We start from the raw sequence: 21,167 nt of genomic DNA on the forward strand, positions 1-21,167 counted from the left end.
TAAAATTTCCTTACTCCCCACCCTTCAGAGAGAAGGTGTTTTTAGAGCATAAGCTCTCCCTTCTCCATTCCTTGATCAATGAATACAGTTTCTCCTTTGCTACACTGAACCTGGTTTCTTTTGACTGGCATTTGAATCTCCAGGCAAATAACTCACTGAGTGGTCCTGGACCCATTGGGGATCAGTAATAGTTACATAAACTTCCTCAGACCATCAACCAATGTCATTGCCGGACATAAATATATACAAGTACATTTTATGATTACAGTGGCTAATTTTCTCTAGTGTTTTTCACAGACACAGGAATGTATTTCAAAACCTTAGAACAAATGCCATTTCATGGTTCCAGACAAATAAATATTAAATAGCAATGCACTCCCTCGTTCTTTAATAAACTGGGAAATGTGCTAATTGAAAGCTTAGACTTCTACTGATCCTAGAAACATGCATCATATCACAGAAAGGGCAAGGCATTTACAGTCTACGTTTGAGTTTCATCTTCAAAATCTGTTAGAGTTGTGGTCTTGGGATATTATCAACTGAGGCTGCTATTTCATCTGAAGAATGAAAACAATAAATTCCCAAATTTTCATGAAGATCAAAATGAGATTTTAAAAAAAAATGCAAATCTCTGTCCAATTATTGATGATATAAATAAAATCATATGTATAGTTTGTAAAAGTAAAAATTTTTATAGATTGGCACATCTCAATATTTAAAATGTGTTCACGTCTTCATTATTTCTGCCTCAGTCAAGTAAGAAATAAGATAACATTTGTGTTTAAAGCAGTTTAACAAGACCACAATTAGAGAGAGACTTATCTCTACATTTTTACATTCTATCTTATGTGGTCATAAGAGTTAGTAGGCACTTTTATCTTTAACTTATTCATATCACAATAAAATGAATACTCTTAATAAAACTAAATTTTATGGCTTTAAAAATATTAAAAGTATATTACTGAAATTAATTTTGAATTATTTAAATCAGGGGTGTAGTTAAAAAATATAAGAACCTATGTAGGATAAGAGTCTCTAAATATTTTAATCAAACATAAAGAGTACCCTCAATAAATAAAATACTTTTAAATATGCTTTTACAGAAGAAAATATAAACAATTCCATTATTAATTAATTAATAAATTAATTAATTTAATTCTAATTTGAATTAGAATTTCTGAAAAATAACGAAATCCAGTATGTATCCTAGTTTATTACAGTTAAGATAAAACTGCCACAAGCATTAAAGATTTTGACAGGATATTCATGTTGATTAATATTTTGCTCATTTCCCTCAGGACAAAAAGGATAAATTAATTATTATTTGGCAGATGGTTTAATTGTAGGCCTTTGGCTGGAGAGAAAACTATGATAGAAATCATACACAATATTTATTGATAGCAAAAGTAAAGGACAGTTTTAAGGAGTTTCAGAAGCTCATTTCCAAAATGTCTTCATAGTTCTCATCATCTGGAAATTTTTTCAAAAGCTCAATTTAGAAAATTGTGAAATTGTTTCAATTTCCACATGGGTGAATTTTTTTTTATTTCTGTAAACTTTTTTCAAAGATTTAACCAACAATTCAAAAATTCAAATAATTTTTAAAGTAATGACATTAACAATAAAAAATTTTGAAACTGAATAGGACCAAAAGCCCCTCTGCTGCTGCTGCTGCTAAGTCGCTTCAGTCGTGTCCGACTCCGTGCGACCCCATAGACGGAAGCCTGGTAGGCTGCAGTCCATGGGGTCGCGAAGAGTCGGACACGACTTCACTTTCACTTTCACTTTTCACTTTTCAATCATTGAAGAAGGAAATGGCAAACCACTCCAGTGTTCTTGCCTGGGGAATCCCAGGGACGGGGGAGCCTGGTGGGCTGCCGTCTATGGGATCGCACAGAGTCGGACACTGCTGAAGCGACTTAGCAGCAGCAGCAGCAGAACTACTCTAGATCCACTCTATGTCAACTTAGTCGCAAACTCAGAGAGAAAAATTACAAATTGTCTAAAATCAATTCTTAATTCCCATCAGGAACATGTTTTAACACAGCTAATAATGATGTTCTTGACACTTTATTCCGAGGTAACTGCTGTGAGAGACAGGAAATGCATAGCCTAAGGTTGTACTTTTAATTACCCTGAATTTGCATTTAATGACTGTGCTTAAGTTCTGTTTGAATAAAAGGTCTTACCCCCTCATTGGTTTCCTTCTGTTTAGGTTCTGAGTTTTTGGCTTCCTCCAGATTTGAATCCTAATCTCTCTGAGGGCTTAGTTGCTCTGTCGTGTCCTACTGTTTGTGACCCCATTGACTGTAGCCTGCCAGGCTCCTCTGTCCATGGGATTCTCCAGGCAAAAATACTGGAGTGGATTGCCATGCCCTCCTCCAGGGCATATTCCCAACCAGGGATTGAACCCAGGTCTTCTACATTGCAGGCAGATTCTTTACCATCTGAGCCACCAGGGAAGCCCAGTTTTTCTAGTCTTACCAAAAAAAAAAGAAATCAGTCTCTTCCTGCTTATACTGGGTCTTATCATTCACCACTTTTCCCTTCCACCTGTTCCATCACCATTTTGTCGGCTACTAAAGTTCTGGTTTTGTTTCATATTTTAATTTTAATTGATTTTAGACTAATAAAAATACATATATAATATGTATATATATAGAAGCATATTGCAATTGAACAAAAATTATTGGTACAAAATTACTAACTAAACTACACACACTGTACAAAATTTACTAGTTTTTTTCTCTAACATTCTTTTCCAGTTTGGAATCCTAAACCAGATCCCACACAGGTTGTTATTGTTATTGGGTTTTATTTAGTCTCTTCCAGATTGTAACAATTTCATATTCTTTCCTCATCTCTCACAACTTTGACACTGTTCATGAGTACCAATAAGTTATATTTTGTAAAATGTCCCTCAATTTACATGTTTGATTATTTCATGATTGGAATCAAGTTGCTTGCCTTTCTCAGTGTGTCATATTAAGGGGTCCATGATGTTGAATTGTCATTACTGGTGATGTTATCATTCATCACTCGGCTCAGCAGATGTCTTCTGAGTTTCTCCCCGTGCATTACTGTTTTTCCTTTTGTAGTTAATATCTTGGAGAAGAAACTCTGAGATTAGTCAAATCTTGTTCAATAATGCATTTTTTACTTCAGTTGTACTATACATTTAATATTTAAAATAAGAGATATTTTTCTATAATTTAAATGAAAGTTTGCAATGGGAAAGTAAGGCAATATGCTCAAATTTCTCATCTGAACAGGTATGAAGCATTATGCTTTTTAAACGTTTTAATTTTGGTGGTAATGAGGAAAGGTAGCTGCTGCTGCTGCTGCTGCTAAGTCACTTTAGTCGTGTCTGACTCTGTGTGACCCCATAGACGGCAGCCCACCAGGCTTCGCCGTCCCTGGGAATCTCCAGGCAAGAACACTGAAGTGGGTTGCCATTTCCTTCTCCAATGCACGAAAGTGAAAAGTGAAAGTGAAGTCCCTCAGTCGTGTCCGACTCCTAGCAACCCCATGGACTGCAGCCCATCAGGCTCCTCTGTCCATGGGATTTTCCAGGCAAAAGTACTGGAGTGGGGTGCCATTGCCTTCTCCGAGTAAAGGTAAGGATTTCTAAGGTCATTCTAAATTGCTATTTTGGATACTGAAAATGATCTGGCTTAAATAAACAAAAATCAAGAGAATTTCATAGTTCAGTACAATCTGGCTGAAGCAAAGTTTTATTTTTACTGGTTTTCAAGTTTTGTCTCCCTATATAGCATAGTAATTATAATTTCTCAGTCAGCCTTAGTAAACCAAAAATGTCAAGCCATTATTTCTGATATAAAAGTCTGGGCAAAATAGACCAGTCTAATATGTTTCAGATTCCAATAGGCTGTTTAATCTCCTATATTTTCTGGATGCTTTTTAGCGAGCCTTCAGTTCAGTTCAGTTCAGTCACTCAGTCGTGTCCGACACTTTGCAACCCCATGAATCACAGCACGCCAGGGCTCCCTGTCCATCCCCAACTCCCGGAGTTCACTCAAACTCATGTCTATCAAGTCGGTGATGCCATCCAGCCCTCTCATCCTCTGTTGTCCCCTTTTCCTCCTGCCCCCAATCCCTCCCAGCTTCAGGGTCTTTTCCAATAAGTCAACTCTTCGAAAGAGGTGGCCAAAGTATTGGAGTTTAAGCTTCAGCATCAGTCCTTCCAATGAACACCCAGGACTAATCTTTAGGATGGACTGGTTGGATCTCCTTGCAGTCCAAAGGACTCTCAAGAGTCTTCTCCAACACCAAGTTCAAAAGCATCAATTCTTTGGCACTCAGCTTTCTTCACAGTTCAACTTTCACATCCATACATGAACCCAGGAAAAACCATAGCCTTGACTAGATGGACCTTTATTGGCAAAGTAATATCTCTGGTTTTGAATATGCTATCTAGGTTGGTCATAACTTTCCTTCCAAGGAGTAAGCGTCTTTTAATTTCATGGCTGCAATCATCATCTGCAGTGATTTTGGAGCCCCAAAAAATAAAGTCTGACACTATTTACACTGTTTCCCCATCTATTTGCCATGAAGTGATGGGACCAGATGCCATGATCTTTGTCTTCTGAATGTTGAGCTTTAAGCCAACTTTTTCACTCTCCTCTTTGACCTTCATCAAGAGGCTTTTTAGTTCCTCTTCACTTTCTGCCATAAGGGTGGTGTCATCTGCATATCTGAGGTGATTGATATTTCTCCCGGCAATCTTGATTCCAGCTTGTGCTTCTTCCAGCTCAGCGTTTCTCATGATGTACACTGGATATAAGGTAAATAAGCAGGGTGACAATATACAGCCTTGACATACTCCTTTTCCTATTTGGAACCAGTCTGTTGTTCCATGTCCAGTTCTAACTGTTGCTTCCTGACCTGCATATAGGTTTCTTAAGAGGCAGGTCAGGTGGTCTGGTATTTCCATCTCTTTCAGAACTTTCCACAGTTTATTGTGATCCACACAGTCAAAGGCTTTGGCATAGTCAATAAAGCAGAAATAGATGTTTTTCTGGAACTCTTTTATTTTTTTGATGACCCAGCAGATGTTGGCAATTTGATCTCTGGTTCCTCTGCTACTGGAGGTTTTGGAATTCCAGTTGAGCTATTTCAAATCCTGAATGATGATGCTGTGAAAGTGCTGCACTCAATATACCAACAAATTTGGAAAACTCAGCAGTGGCCACAGGACTGGAAAAGGTCATTTTTCATTTCAATCCCAAAGAAAGGCAATGTCAAAGAATGCTCAAACTACCACACAATTGCACTCATCTCACACACTAGTAAAGTAATGCTCAAAATTCTCCAAGCCAGGCTTCAGCAGTACGTGAACCATGAACTTCCAGATGTTCTTCCCGGTTTTACTAAAGTACTTTTAAAGTACAGGAATATTTTTAAAATAGTGTTGGTGTTGACCAGCAAGATTAAACATCCTCTAATCATGAAATAGTGTACACAGCCTGGTATGAAATATATGGTATGCATAGAAATGTCCATGTCTCAAATATGAACTTCCTGAAATAATAAGTATATTCATTTAATTGTGTCTCATTTTAGAAACTAAAGTCTTTTTATTTGATATTTAAAAATTACATTTAAAAACAAATCATTAATTTCAAATTCTACTTTATAGATTGAAGTCTCTATCACTGACTTTTACTATTCTACTTTCTATATTTCTTAACATTTTAATGTTTTTTTATCACATAAATTTGGGCTTCCTAAGTGGAACAAGAGGTAAAGAACCTGCCTACCAGTGCAGGAGGCATTAGAGATTGGGTCAGAAAGATCACCTGGAGTAGAAAATGGCAACTCCCTCCCCACCCCGCCACCCAGTATTCACCCCGTGGACAGAGGAACCTGGAATGCTACAGTCAGTGGGGTCCCAAAGAGTCAGACACAACTGAGCATGAGTGCATATCACATAAATTGCCTTGTAAATACATTTTGTTCCCAATTTCTAAGTACTTCTAGATTTCTATTTTGTCCCATCTATATTTCAAGTTGGATGAACAAAGCAATATATTCTTAATATCCCCAAGGTGATTTAGTATTGTCCTACTTTTAATGTTTGCTTTAGATATTAGTTGATAGGATATTTTATGCTGATAATAATAAAAATCATAATAAAATATAAAATACTAGGTTTTCCTACATCCCACTTATTCATAAATAGAATATATTATGTGTAAATCATATAAATCATTAGTATTGCAAGTAGCTTCTTTTCAGACCATTACCATTTTAAAATTAAACTTAATCTTTTAAGAATAAGTATGTAGAACAAAATTAAGCAAATTGTATACACAAATATTAAGTATAACTTTAAGAAATGGTCAAATGTAGACCAAAAATAGTTTATTACAGGCAATTTCACAAATGTGGCACTTATTAGGTTAAAAATCACAGTAATTTTTTTTTATATATGAATACTACAATTAGAATGGCAGAAATATTTAGACTTCATCAAATGTTACTTTTGCCAGAAATAGGGGCTTCCCTGGTGGCTCAGGCTTCACTAGGGGCTCATATGGTAAAGAATCTGCCTGTAATGCTGGAGACCTGGTTTCAATCCCTGGGTAAGGAAGATCCCCTGGTGAAGGGAATGGCTACCCACTTTAGTATTCTTGTTTGGAGAATTCCACGGACAGAGGAGCCTGGCAGGCTATAGTCCATGGGGTAGCAAAGAGTCTGACAGGACACAGTGACTTTTACTTTCACTTTTCCTGGTAGCTCAGCCAGTAAAGAACCTGCCTGCAATGCAATTTGGATTCCTGAGTCAAGAACATCCCCTGGAGAAGGGATAAGCTACCCACTGCAGTATTCTTGGGCTTTCCTGGTGGCTCAGCTGGTAAAGAATCCACCTGCAATTCGGGAGACCTGGGTTTGATCCCTGAGTTGTGAATATCCCCTGGAGGAGGGCATGGCAACCCACTCCAGTACTCTTACCTGGGAAATCTCATGGACAGAGGAGGCTGTAGGTTACAGTCCATTGCATTGCAAAGCAGTTGGACACAACTTAGCAGCTAAACAAAACAACATAATGACTTATAATTTTTAAACAGTTTTCTTATAAAAATATACTTTGTGCAAAACTACATAAATTATGACATATTAATAAGGTTTATTTTCTTTGTGAAACATACAGATTCAGTGTTCTATATCTAGAGCTAAACCTGCTCTAAATATATATGACTATGAAAAATCTTACTGTGTAGCCAATTTTCTTTGACACTGTAATTTTAATAATTGCATAAAACCAAAGAATCAAGAAGGAACATCAAATGTAAAAATTGTGTTATTTTATTTTCGTACTTGGCTGGTCAGCTCACTGTTTCTCATAATGAATTTAAAACACTGTTATTTTGAGATGTCTCCTTTCTTTCCAGCTTCATTGTAGTCTTTACTTAGTGTCAGACCAAATCTCTCATCATCAACACTAAAAGCCTTAGAGAATGCATTTTAAATTAAAAGAATTAATTACCGTTGAAATTTAAGTGACTTTTTTTACTTCTGCCACATACAATATTTTATAACAAAAGTTTATTGGCCTCTTTGTCTTCGATTATATTTAGAAACAGAAATACTGTCTCAAAGGAGTATACAAATGTAAACCAGATGCCACATTGGATTTTGAACTTATTTAAGACATTGAAAGCTTGAAGTTTACAAATGTCTTTTTCTTAATCTTTAACATTTTAAGATGCTGTTTCTATTACTGCAAGAAGGAAATATGAAAAATATGACTTTTCTTTGCCCCTTGCCCTATATAGATATTCCATTTTAGCTATCATGACATAGCTTGCCAAATTCTGTCCTAGAGAACAGACATTAAGATTCTCATTTTTTCTTTAGCTGTGGCAACTGATTGAAAGACAAATCTTGCAGCCATATTTATTACAGAAATGATGCTGGTGAATTTTTGAAAATTTGCTATCCACATGATTTGAATTTTCTGGGGTTTATTCTTAGGGCATATGCTAAATTCCAATTCATTTCCATTTCTATCCCTTACAAGAGAAAATAACCTGATTAATAAATATTTGAAACAATGCTTTTGTTATTTATATTTTGATGAATTCTCAGGTAGGACAAGATTTAATCATGCAGTCTTTCAACAGTAGCACAAATTTAGTTTTTGCAAACCAGGTATATATTTTTTTCTCAGAATAATGTTCCCTTTTTTATAAGTCTGTTTTTATAAATCTATATAACCAAGTGTACCTAAAATTTTAATACACGACTGGCTTCCATTTCCTTTATGAACAACTCTATTTACTTAGTGACTACAAAGGAAAGCCTTTAAAAAATTATTTAAAAGGAAGTATGAAGACTATGAATTCTAAGATTTCTAAAGACATTTCCACTCTTTGTGGACAAAAATAAAGTCAAATATTCTTCAATCATGGAGAAGAGAATGGCAACCCACTCCAGTGTTCTTGCCTGGAGAATCCCAGGGACAGGGGAGCCTGGTGGGCTGCCGTCTGGGATCGCACAGAGTCGGACACAACTGAAGCGATTTAGCAGCAGCAGTATTCTTCAATCAAAAAGTGAAAAAGCTAAACCTAATAATAAATTTAGTATTAACTTAGTAATTATACAACATTACATAAGCTACTTTTCTTAAGTAAGATTAATGGCTGTCCCTAACTTACGGGATATCACGAGGATTAAAACACATTTGCTGCTTCTGCTAAGTCGCTACAGTCATGTCTGACTCTGTGTGACCCCATAGACGGCAGCCCACCATGTTCCTCCGTCCATGGGATTTTCCAGGCAAGAGTACTAGAGTAGGTTGCCATTGCTTTCTCCAATGCATGAAAGTGAAAAGTGAAAGTGAAGTCGCTCAGTCGTGTCCGACTCTTCTCGACCCCATGGACTGCAGTCCACCAGGCTCCTCCGTCCATGGGATTTTCCAGGCAAGAGTACTGGAGTGGGGTGCCATCGCCTTCTCCGAAAACACGGTAGTTATCAGGATTTTTGATACATGTTAAAATACCTGGTGGCTCAGATGGTAAAGTGTCTGCCTACAATGTGGGAGACCTGGGTTCAATCCCTGGGTTCGATACCTGGGTAGGGAAGATCCCCTGGAGGAGGAAATGGCAACTCACTCCAGTACTCTTGCCTGGAAAATCTCATGGACAGAGGAGCCTGGTAGGCTACAGTCCATGGGGTCACAAAGAGTCGGACACGACTGAGCAACTTCACTTTCACTTTTTTAAAAAAAATTTTATTTTATTTTTAAATTTTACATAATTGTATTAGTTTTGCCAAATATCAAAATGAATCCGCCACAGGTATAAATGTGTTCCCCATCCTGAACCCTCCTCCCTCCTCCCTCCCTATACCATCCCTCTGGGTCGTCCCAGTGCACTAGCCCCAAGCATCCAGTATCATGCATTGAACCTGGACTGGCATATCATTTCATACATGATATTTTACATGTTTCAATGCCATTCTCCCAAATCTTCCCACCCTCTCCCTCTCCCACAGAGTCCATAAGACTGTTCTATACATCACTGTCTCTTTTGCTGTCTCGTACACAGGGTTATTGTTACCATCTTTCTAAATTCCATATATATGCGTTAGTATACTGTATTGGTGTTTTTCTTTCTGGCTTACTTCACTCTGTATAATAGGCTCCAGTTTCATCCACCTCATTAGAACTGATTCAAATGTATTCTTTTTAATGGCTGAGTAATACTCCATTGTGTATATGTACCACAGCTTTCTTATCCATTCATCTGCTGATGGGCATCTAGGTTGCTTCCATGTCCTGGCTATTATAAACAGTGCTGTGATGAACATTGGGGTACACATGTCTCTTTCCCTTCTGGTTTCCTCAGTGTGTATGCCCAGCAGTGGGATTGCTGGATCATAAGGCAGTTCTATTTCCAGTTTTTTAAGGAATCTCCACACTGTTCTCCATAGTGGCTGTACTAGTTTACATTCCCACCAACAGTGTAGGAGGGTTCCCTTTTCTCCACACCCTCTCCAGCATTTATTATTTGTAGACTTTTGGATCACAGCCATTCTGACTGGTGTGAAATGGTACCTCAGGTCCAGACGGCTTCACAGCTGAATTCTACCAAAAATTTAGAGAAAAGCTAACACCTATCCTGCTCAAACTCTTCCAGAAAATTGCAGAGGAAGGTAAACTTCCAAACTCATTCTATGAGGCCACCATCACCCTAATACCAAAACCTGACAAAGATCCCACAAAAAAAGAAAACTACAGGCCAATATCACTGATGAACATAGATGCAAAAATCCTTAACAAAATTCTAGCAATCAGAATCCAACAACACATTAAAAAGATCATACACCATGACCAAGTGGGCTTTATCCCAGGGATGCAAGGATTCTTCAATATCCACAAATCAATCAATGTAATACACCACATTAACAAACTGAAAAATAAAAACCATATGATTATCTCAATAGATGCAGAGAAAGCCTTTGACAAAATTCAACACCCATTTATGATAAAAACTCTCCAGAAAGCAGGAATAGAAGGAACATACCTCAACATAATAAAAGCTATAGATGACAAACCCACAGCAAACATTATCCTCAATGGTGAAAAATTGAAAGCATTTCCTCTAAAGTCAGGAACAAGACAAGGGTGCCCACTTTCACCATTACTATTCAACATAGTTTTGGAAGTTTTGGCCACAGCAATCAGAGCAGAAAAAGAAATAAAAGGAATCCAAATTGGAAAAGAAGAAGTAAAACTCTCACTATTTGCAGATGACATGATCCTCTACATAGAAAACCCTAAAGACTCCACCAGAAAATTACTAGAACTAATCAATGACTATAATAAAGTTGCAGGATATAAAATCAACACAGAAATCCCTTGCATTCCTATACACTAATAATGAGAATACAGAAAGAGAAATTAAGGAAACAATTCCATTCACCATTGCAATGGAAAGAATAAAATATTTGGGAATATATCTACCTAAAGAAACTAAAGACCTATATATATAAAACTATAAAACACTGGTGAAAGAAATCAAAGAGGACACTAATAGATGGAGAAATATACCATGTTCATGGATTGGAAGAATCAATATAGTGAAAATGAGTATACTACCCAAAGCAATTTATAGATTCAATACAATCCCTATCAAGCTACCAACAGTATTCTTCACAGAGCTAGAACAAATAATTTCACAATTTGTATGGAAATACAAAAAACCTCAAATAGCCAAAGTGATCCTGAGAAAGAAGAATGGAACTGGAGGAATCAACCTACCTGGCTTCAGGCTCTACTACAAAGCCACAGTTATCAAGACAGTATGGTACTGGCACAAAGACAGAAATATAGATCAATGGAACAAAATAGAAAGCCCAGAGATAAATCCACGCACATATGGACACCTTATCTTTGACAAAGGAGGCAAGAATATACAATGGATTAAAGACAATCTCTTTAACAAGTGGTGCTGGGAAATCTGGTCAACCACTTGTAAAAGAATGAAACTAGAACACTTTCTAACACCATACACAAAAATAAACTCAAAATGGATTAAAGATCTAAACATAAGACCAGAAACTATAAAACTCCTAGAGGAGAACATAGGCAAAACACTCTCTGACATACATCACAGCAGGATCCTCTATGACCCACCTCCCAGAATATTGGAAATAAAAGCAAAAATAAACAAATGGGACCTAATTAACCTTAAAAGCTTCTGCACATCAAAGGAAACTATTAGCAAGTGAAAAGACAGCCTTCAGAATGGGAGAAAATAATAGCAAATGAAGCAACTGACAAACAACTAATCTCAAAAATACACAAGCAACTCCTACAGCTCAACCCCAGAAAAATAAATGACCCAATCAAAAAATGGGCCAAAGAACTAAATAGACATTTCTCCAAAGAAGACATACAGATGGCTAACAAACACATGAAAAGATGCTCAACATCACTCATTATCAGAGAAATGCAAATCAAAACCACTATGAGGTACCACTTTCACTTTTCAAAACACTAAATAAGAGCTAATTATAGAAAAATACACAGAACTCACTATAAAGGCCAGATCAACTTTATAAATAGGAAAGTTAAACACATGAGGCAGCAGGTAAAATGTTGTCTAAGTGATAGACTCTAATTTGTGCTTTGTGGAATAGATAGGATTTGAGTATATACACGGAGATAAAAATGATAGTAGAAAATTCAGAGATCAAAACAATTCACACTAGTCATAGTGACCTACTAACCTGATGACAGCAGTAAAAGAAGTATGAGACCTCTTATTACTATTATCTTTTGACCTTAGAAATGAAAGTCATTACTTTTATCAGCAAAAATGGGTTTATTCCAAAGAGCAGAGAATTGCAATTCAGGATGAGCTAGCCATGGAAAAAGCAATAGGCAAGTTCAACAAAGGAGAGGACCATTATTTTATAGAGAAAAAGGAAGAAGTTAAAAGGGGTTGTTTGAAAAAAAGCCCATTGGAGCAAAGTGAGATTTCATGTGATGACAGCTTCTCATTGGCCAGTTGCTGGAGTAGTCAATTTCTTATAGGGAATGGAATATATGTTTCCCTATTGGGGCTGGTCATTAATTATCCTTTTCTATTGATGATTTATGTTTGTGGCCTGTAATTCACAATTCTTCCTGTGATTCACATGGAGTGGTACTGCATGAGAGATCCCTTTCCAATTCCGTTTTAGTGAGGTCTCCCTTTATTAATTTTTACACATTCAACAGTAATGGAAATGAAAAATGTATTTAATAAGCAATAAAACAAAACAAAGGTTTTGCAAATAAACATCAAATTTCATGTTTTGTGGCATTATAGTAAGTAAATGCAATTTTTAGACTTTTTAAAGGATTCTAGCTGGCAGTGGAAAGCAGAATGGAAGAATGGATGAGGATGGAAGTAGGGAGGTGATATTGAAGCAGATATGAAAGCAAATTAAGTGTGAATTTTTAGGACTCTGGACTTGGGTCCATGAAGTTAAAATGAAAAGTAATAGTGAATCCAAGTCATATCAGAATAAAATAAAATATAATTTTATTACATAGTTTCAAAGTTTAAATAGATGGAAACCATGTAATATATTAAAAATAAATGGTTCAAGTTTCAGCTCTTTCTTTTACCTGTGTGTACCTTGATAGAGCAAGATAAATAACCAAAGTATAGTTTCCTCTTCAACAAAATGTAGATAATATGCTATGGGCAAGATAATATCTCCTGGTATTATCTTACAAAATTATGTCATTAGATCTAGCTTCTTTTTGAATAGATTTTTTTTTTTTTGTCTTTGATAGCCAATACAAAGATAGTATGTATAATCCTTAGCATGAAACTGTGGTAACATATAAATTAAATAAATGGTATTAGCATTGTGAACATTAAGAAAAGGACTAGATCTCATTCCTTCAAGAATTGGAAGACTGTATTATACTTTTAAATTATAAGAATTTAGAGGAAAAGAAGTTTGGGGCTGGTGCAAGTAGAGGAGAATTATACTGCAATATATTATGTACCTGGTTTGAAAGGGATGTTCTCTATCAGGTGGAATTAGAATAAAACTACTAGAAGCACACAGTTTCTATTAAAGAAACAGTTTTCTTTTTCTTTAAGTTATTAAAATTCAAATGCCTTTATTAGATTTTTGTCTTACCTAGTTTTATTTTTCCCCAGTGGTAATAACTGTCTAATACCACATAACCAATTTAAATTCAATCTAACTGATAAAACAGACCGTGTTATAACACAAGGGATTCTGACCAAACCCTCTAACTCTGCTTTCCCACAGATATTATATTCATAAATGTTTCCTCAGCCATTATCCAAATTACAAATCAGAAGTAAACTTTTATATAAATATAGTTTGAAAGCAGGTGGTGTTTTGATTATTTGCATCTGAACATTCTAATGAAGCCATGAGATATGAATAGATGGTAATTTATTGAAAGAAATGAAAAGGGAGTTTTTAGATGAAAGCACAGGGTAAGAAGAATGCTTTGTGAAATCACCAAGTATGAAATTTACATTCTCCTGCTGAGTTAAATATACCTTGACAATGTCAATGAACTTGGAGAAAAATGACAGAATGCTATTATATGCTCAAGTTTCCAAAAGTCATGCTGTTAGCTCTTGTAAATATTGCAGTATACCACTGAAAAGAATGCTTTATGTTTATATTCATTTTTTTGCCAAAATATTTTGCCTTTTACATTGCTACAAATTATAGCTGAGTTCAGAAGAGATGTAATAAAGATTTATAAAACTTTTCCCTCTTTTAAAAAAATAAAATGGCAGTACATAGTTGACTTCTGACTTTAAACTTTATTATATATTTTTAATCTTAGTTATTATCTAGAAAAACCATAAATTCCCTTATCCTCAATTGCCTACAACTGTGTATGTTAACTTTTTGAAAATATTTTCACTCTCATTGCTGAACATGCAGTTACAGAGTCCAGTGAAAGTAGAAATGGTCAATTGTATCAGAAAGCTACTATTTTTTTAATTGAAAATAAAATTACCAAAGGCCTCGGGGAAAAATAATTGCCAAATAACCTGTTAAATGAAAAATCACAATTTAAAATACTCTTTTTAATTATCACAATGAAGGAAATGGGTTTGTTTAAAATTCTGAGGCCTATGGAAATCATTTCTATTTTTAAACATAAAAATATTTTGTTAAACATGTTAAAATAAAGATCTGTAATATGTGAAATAATAATTATTTCTATTAACTTTCAGTTCAGTTCAGTTTAGCGGCTCAGTCATGTCCAACTCTTTGCAATCCCATGGACTGCAGCACTACAGGCCTCCCTGTCCATCACCAACTCCCAGAGCTTACTCAAACTCATGTCCATTGAGTTGGTGATGTCATCCAACCATCTCATCCTCTGTCATCCCCTTCTCCTCCTGCCTTCAATCTTTCCCAGCATCAGGGTCTTTTCCAATGAGTCAGCTCTTCCTATCAGGTGGCCAAAGTATTGGAGTTTCAGCTTCAACATCAGTCCTTCCAATGAACATCCAGGACTGATCTTTAGGATATACTGGTTGGATCTCCTTGCAGTCCAAGGGACTCTCAAGAGTCTTCTCCAACACCACAGTTCAAAAGCATCAATTCTTCTGTGCTCAGCTTTCTTTATAGTCCGACTCTCACATCCATATATGACTACTGGGAAAACCATAACCTTGACTAGGTGGACCTTTGTTGGCAAAGTAATGTCTCTGCTTTTTAATAGGCTGCTACTAACTTTAACAACACAGAAGTAGAATAAGTTTGAGTTTATGGGTAGTGGTAGCTATATTTTAATGAGAACAAAAATTTTACCATATATTTTATGCTGTCATCATTTAATAGAAAGTTTAGTATCATAATTTATTGCCTTTTCTGACTTGCATACCAAGTCAGTCACCAGTTACTATTAATGAAACCTAGTAATATTTGTTAAAATTGGCTATTTTTCATTCTTCACACTTCTGCCTTCATGTAGACCTTTATCTTCTCTTATTTGAACTATTTTAAGGGTCTGTCTTGCTTTTCTATATCAGACTTTCTAGCTTAATACATTCTGAATATGCCTTTCAAAATTATTTTTAAAAGAAAACAAATAATTTTACTCTACTATAAACCTCTTTTGTTTATGCAAATTATAAGTTATAAAAGCCATCTGTTAATTTGGCCCTTATAATTTGGCCTAATCCACACCCTCCAGTATCCTTTTAGCTCATCAGTTCCCACAGACATGTATTTTCACTCTACATTGAATAGGACACTGTTCCAGATTTTTTCATGAGTCACTATCTACATATATTATTCCTTCTGCCATGAGTGACCATAATCGTTAATAATTTGATTATCAAATTTATATATGTCCTCTCAGACTCGGTTCAGTTGTGACCATCACAATGAAACTTTCCCTAATCTCCCTAGAAAGATTTGGTTTCCCAGTCTTTTATAATTTCCTAACACTTAATTTTCTACACTATAATAAAACTTACCACATTTACAATCATTAATTTGTTAAGACCTTTGTGTTATTAAATGGATTATAACGGTCTGTAGAGATGGGTAGATAGCACTACCAATAAGGTCAAGAATTTGAGTAAAACCTGGGAGACAGTGGAGGACATTGGAGCCTGGTGTGCTGAAATCCTTGGTGTCACAAAGAGTGGGACGTGATACCGTGAGTGAGCAACAATAACAAGAACTCTGATATAATAAAAAAGAGGTTGGTGAACAAACATAGGACCTTATATCAAACACAGAATCTCTTGCTTCACTGTGGAACTCTTGAATCAAACTCTGAATTTTTTATTTTGAATTTTTAAAGAGATCTTCATGTTTTAGTTTTTAAAAATTCTGCTGTAATATACATATATATATATATATAGACAGATAGATAGATTTCTATCTATATATATGCATATTTATATTCACCTATTCATTCTTTGGACCAAGTACAGAACTCAATTAATATTTACCAAATGAAGAACATTTTAAGTTTGAACATAGTACTATGAATTTTACTGATGAATTATATAATTTAAACTTGAGATTTTATTATACATATGATATACTAAGCCATATAAAAAACAGTTCTTTTTTCCTATTTTAAACTTGTATGTTAGTGATACTAAGAGGAATAGCAATTCATCAGCATTCCATTTTAAATATTAAAATCAGGAATTAGTTCATCAATTAGTTCTCTTCCTTGTGCTGTGTGCATAGTTGCTCAATCATTTCTGACTCTTTGTGACCCCATGGACTGTAGCCCACCAGGCTTCTCTCTCCATGGGGATTCTCCAGGCAAGAATACTGGAGTGGGTTGCCATACCGTCCTCCAGGGGATCTTCCAAACCCAGTGAATCAAACACCCAGGTCTCTTGTGTTGCAGGCAGACTCTTTAATGTCTGAGCCACCACTGAACTCTTACTAAATTTACTCTGAAATACATGTGGATTATATACATATTATCCTATGTAACTGATTTGCCTGTGATAGAATGCTGTTGAGAAAATACACATTTGTGCAATTAAAGCATTTTTTTTTTCAACTTGCATTGAATTTCCTCTTAGCAGAAAACTTACTTATTCAGGACCTATAAGCTAATAAGACTAGATCTAAACATGAATTCCTGCTGCTTAAGGGACAAATAAGTGTGAAGATTTATCCAGGGCTGACTGCAAGTCATCAATTTAGGACAGTGGTTCTTTAAACTAAGTTGCTCGATATGGGCTCACCACTGAATTTTAAGCTGTAAGTCTCTCTCTCCTTGACTTAAATGTACTGAAAAGAAATTCAGAAAAACTCAAGAGGCTCTCTTGTCTGCCTCTGAGGATCTACTAATATGGTCTATTGAAGATATACAGATTACAGATTAATAATCAATGAGAGCTCATTTCACCTAAGAGAATAATATTCTTCAATGGTTAATCATAATGGAAACTCATTTTATAAGACCCTTTTATAAGACTGAAGAAACATGTTCATGCAGGTGCAGGTTAAAATGAAAATATAATTGAGAAAAATCACTCTGTACACTCTCTGAAAGATAACCATAATGATTAAATACACATATTACCAAGGAAAAATGTTGTTTTAATTCCTAAAGTACATTTTTTGGAGCTTGGTCCATATGCAAAAGTTATATGCTATGAAGCCACATGACTGTACAAAACAATTTCTACGGTTTCCTGTTTCATGAAACTAGAAATAAAATAATCACTATTAACTTAAAAAAAACAAAATTATCAATAACTAAAAACTTTAATATATTAATTATTTGCTTAACTGTAGGTGTTGATGTTAAATGCTGTTCTCTTCATTCATTAGCCTGTTTTGAAAGCTGGATACTTAGTACTGCAGACTATTAATTAATAATAAAAAGAATAAGAGCTCAAATTACTTGCTTTCAAGGTGGAAGCTTGAATAAAAGCTTTATGAGTTGAAGCCCTTCCACTCTTGGAACATGGATATATTTCTGAGAAGAAATGTTTTCTTTGGTTTTGGCTTTTTATGTGTATGATTTTAGGTATAAAAATGTAAAGTTGAAATTATGTCCTTTGATACTGATCCCATTCACATTTGCATCTCCTAACATAATGAAAATATTGCACAATTAAAAGTTCTTGAATCTGTCTCACTGTGAATTGGCCAAGAGGCCGTGAATCTGCCAAAAAGAAGTAGAACAGCTGTGAAGATGCCAACACAATTGAGTACTCCATATCTACATATTTCTAAATATGGAAATTTATTGTACACTTATGGGCATAGAATGACAGTGGGGTCAATTCAACCATAAGGCAATGCTGAGACACCTTCATTTTGACCTTTTCTCTTGGCATAAGTTATGTCTTAATAAATGCATGTCTAGTCACAGACTTTAAGTGCATATGGGGAAAAACGAAAACATAAAACATGATGTCCACTTATGAAATAATAATTCTAAAATGCTATTTAATCAATTAACTGAAAATAGGTGAGCAATATTTAATTTTATTTGAGACAGTATATTGGATGTCATTCATGTATAAATAATTAATGTAAAATATGAATATTCCAAATTAAAATGAAGCTAATTACATTTAATTTTTTTCCTCAAATTTTCTTTATCAGTGTAGAATCTTATTTCATCACTCCTATTTGCCAAACTCAGACAAATTCAAAGTATCAAAATCCACCTGTCTTCAGGTTACAATGATCAGGTAGCAAAAATAAATCCATAATGTTTCAGAGATTTTCTTGGTATCTAATTTTCAAAATTACTCTCCAATTGTATCTTTCAAAGATAAAAAGTTAATGTCTTTTCCATAAGATTTTTATGAGACCTTTTTAAAATTGTTAGCTCTATTCAAACAAATTTTTCATACCCAACTGAGTTTCATAACAGGTTAAAACAATTATTGGGTTATGTTCCAAAAAGTACTTTATAAATGAAAAATGATACTTTATACTTATTCATTGATATATTCAGTATTATCAGTTTAATCAGAATATTTCCTTGCCCTACAAAACATAAATTATTCTATATATGGTTATGGGAGTTTTAATAATAACCCATAAAAGGCTATACTAAAGTGAAATTGTGCCATTATTCCACTGAGGGTTTCTAATTGTAGTTTGAAATTATTTTTCCAATTATGGAATGCTTAGTCATGTGATTAAGATAGATAAAAGAAAGCATATTGTTTCCCATATGAGCTTGAGATTGTTAAATTACAGAAGTATTTTACACATCAAAGATTACTATATTATTATTCATTTTCTCTCCTCATGTATAAAAATGATTATTTTAGTTTCTAGAAATATTATAGAAACTAGACAAATATAGACAAATGTAAATATTATATAACATTAGAGAACATGAAGTTACAAGTTCAACGAGAAAGAAAAATGTGGCTTTCACCAATATACAACATTTTATAATTTGACTTTTGTTTTATTGATCAAAATTACAAATAAAAATGATTAATAATTACTAACGAAATATTATACACTGAAAGGGAAAGTTACTCAGTGGTGTCTGACTCTTTGCGACCCCATGGACCACACAGTCCATGGAATTCTCCAGGCCAGAATACTGGAGTGGGTAGCCTTTCCTTTCTCCAGAGGATCTTCCCAGGGATTGAACCCAGGTCTCCCACATTGCAGGCAGATTCTTTATCAGTAGAGCCACCATGAAAGCCCTACCATACACTAGAGGTTTTTAAATACAATAAGCCACTTCCTTATAGTCTGAACATTTTCTAAAATTATGTACTGTGTTTTCTCTTCATTTTTTGTACTAGATTCTATTGACGTATGGAGAAGGCAATGGCAACCCACTCCAGTACTCTTGCCTGGAAAATCCCATGGACAGAGGAGCCTGGTAGGCTGCAGTCCATGGGGTCGCTAAGAGTCAGACAGGACTGAGCAACTTCACTTTCACTTTTCACTTTCATACATTGGAGAAGGAAATGGCAACCCACTCCAGTGTTCTTATCTGGAAAATCCCAGGGACGGCGGAGCCTGGTGGGTTGTCATCTATGGGGTCGCACAGAGTCAGACACGACTGAAGTGACTTAGCAGCAGCAGCAGCTACTGACGTATATCTGCTCTCTGAATAAATCACTTTAAATTGAAAATAAACATTACCTTTGTTAATTTTGAGTATTTGGAATACTTTAAGAACAAAGCAACAACCTTAATTTTAGAGAAAGATAAATGTGGAATAATTATATTGTTAAACCTCAGGTTATTGAACTTTTGTTTAATTTCTAAACCTAATGACATGTTGGCACTCAAGAAAGGGACTTAAATATGTTGCTGTTCTATACTCAGTTCTATACTTGAAAGCATTTCTGTAAGTAAAATGAATAAAGAGAAAAAGGAAGAAAGAAAGGAGAAAAAGGAGAAGGAAGTAAAGAAGGGAAAAGAGAGGGAAAGTAAATGCATTACATGATTTTCAGGTAAATCTGAGAAAAAAAGTATAACATTTCATTCACTAAACATAATGCTTTTTACTAAATAGTATTTCAAACAAATGTATATTATTCACTATCCAGGCAGGTATTTTAATGTAACATAAATACACAGTAGGATTATTAGCATATACAAAATATTTAAAATAAGTTTTATCAATATAAGAAAACTAGCTAAGGATTCCTAGCCATATGCAATAATATAAAGTCACTGTATTGATGTAGAAAAAGAGTGATGAAGGATAAATTTTAATTTTCCAAATTCTGGTTTAACAGTTTACATAGATAGTTTTTAAAAAGTAAATAGCCAAAAAAAAAAAAAAATAAAGTAAATAGCCTTATATCTAATCTATGGCACTGATTTCAGAAATATACCATAATGGACATATATCTAAATCATTGGGCAATTCAAAACTGTAATCCTCTTCCATTATGCAACTAAGCAAATGACATTAGAATATAATCAAATTTCCTCAAGGTTAAGTGATCTATAGTTGGACATTTCTATTGCATAATTGCCTTTGAGTTATATTTCCACAGATCCTTAGAAAGCTTAAGTGTTCTGAAGTAGAAGTTTATTATTATGTTAGACAAGTCAAAATTAGATGGAAACACCATCCTTGGCAACCTTAATAAAATCCACCATACAGCTAAAAAGAAACACTGCAGTTTATTTTAGTGCTCACTTATAAT

This window comes from Bos indicus, chromosome 1, assembly GCF_029378745.1.
Source record: "Bos indicus isolate NIAB-ARS_2022 breed Sahiwal x Tharparkar chromosome 1, NIAB-ARS_B.indTharparkar_mat_pri_1.0, whole genome shotgun sequence".
Taxonomy (NCBI): Eukaryota; Metazoa; Chordata; class Mammalia; order Artiodactyla; family Bovidae; genus Bos; species Bos indicus.